This window comes from Papaver somniferum, chromosome 10 (genome assembly GCF_003573695.1).
Source record: "Papaver somniferum cultivar HN1 chromosome 10, ASM357369v1, whole genome shotgun sequence".
Classification (NCBI taxonomy): Eukaryota; Viridiplantae; Streptophyta; class Magnoliopsida; order Ranunculales; family Papaveraceae; genus Papaver; species Papaver somniferum.
In genome coordinates, this window is record NC_039367.1 from 144806220 (window position 1) to 144807605 (window position 1386).

Genomic DNA, 1386 nt, shown 5'->3' on the forward strand with positions numbered 1-1386 from the left:
TTGAGTTTCCAAAAGTGCCACCCTAACCCCAAACCTACCAAAAATGCCACTATATGACATTTATGCCCCTGATAGTAGAGGATCTCACTAGTGGAAAATGAGTTTATAACCACTTCCTGGGCTTCACAAATACTACTGTTGTTGGGCTGACGTAACTGCAGGTGCTGTGAGCCACATTTGTTTTTTCGGGAAAAAAATAAATAAAATAAAAATTGTGTTTAACACGGTCATTTTTTTAGAGGGTATTTATGTAAAAAAGTAGAATTTTAAAAACTACTGTGAGAGCAAATTGTTTCCTTTATACCTAGAATTATCCTCGATTATATCTCCTGAAACTTTATCTCTTTCTCTGACTTTTAAATCTAACCCAGATGCAGTCTCTCTTCCATCTTCTTCATCTTTTTCACCAAACTGAAACAAACAAACCCTAACCCTGAAACTTCATTCAAACAAAACCATAGTCGTTCCCACGATTCGTTTCTCCCTGAACCCATGATTCGATCTCTAGCTTTGCATTAATTTCTTCGATTTATAATGTTTTCTTCTTATTTAAACTTCTTTGATATGTAATATTTTTTTCTTTCTTCAATTTCTTCGATCTGTGATATTTTCTTCTCTTATTAATTTCTTCGATCTGTAACATCATCTTCTTTCATCAATTTCTTTGATCGGTTCTAATTCACTCGTCTTCTATTTCGTTCTGTAAGTTAAGAATAAATCGAACATCTTTTGATTTCATCATTAGTAATATATCGAAGAAGAGAACAACAAATTTAGTGATGAATAGGTTTTGGTTTGAAGCAATTCTTCTCTACTAGGAATTATTAATGGATTTCTTTATGTTATGGGTAATTATAGGTATTACATCTACAAATGGCAGGGTAAGAAACACAAAATAAAAACCCTAATTTTCTTCTAATGACTTCTTATGCTTCATTGATTATGTTAATTTTATAGCAGATGTGTATCGGTAATCATATGTGGGATGTGGCTACGGAGAGAAGGGATAAGAAGCTGGTCGAGAAATTGTATGATGAGAAGAACTAGTTCAGGTTTGGTTTTGCTTAATACATGATTCATTGACAGTGTTTGCAGAATTTAATTTTATATTGATGGATTTTGCAATTTATAATTTTGTATGTAGGTTGCTTTGGCCATGGTATTGTGATTTCAAGCAAGGTAATTGATTATAATTTCTGCTGTATATCCTTGATGTAATTTGAAATTTGTTTCATGTGCAAGGGTGTTGGTATTATGTGGATCATATAAGCATCAAGGTGTTTGATTTTTATTGTATTATATGATGTAAAATCTAAATCCAGAGGAAAGGACTTTCACAGCCCCATCAACTATAGCTGAATTAGATACGGAATTACTGGAACCAAT

General features: G+C 32.5%; 1 long non-coding RNA gene across 1 annotated transcript; it reads left to right on the forward strand.

Moving 5' to 3' along the window:
- Positions 1-828: 828 nt before the first annotated feature.
- On the forward strand, positions 829-1180 carry LOC113317998. The gene is made up of 3 exons (XR_003344162.1): positions 829-881; positions 961-1052; positions 1145-1180. It is a non-coding gene; the product is annotated as an uncharacterized LOC113317998 (long non-coding RNA).
- Positions 1181-1386: the final 206 nt, after the last annotated feature.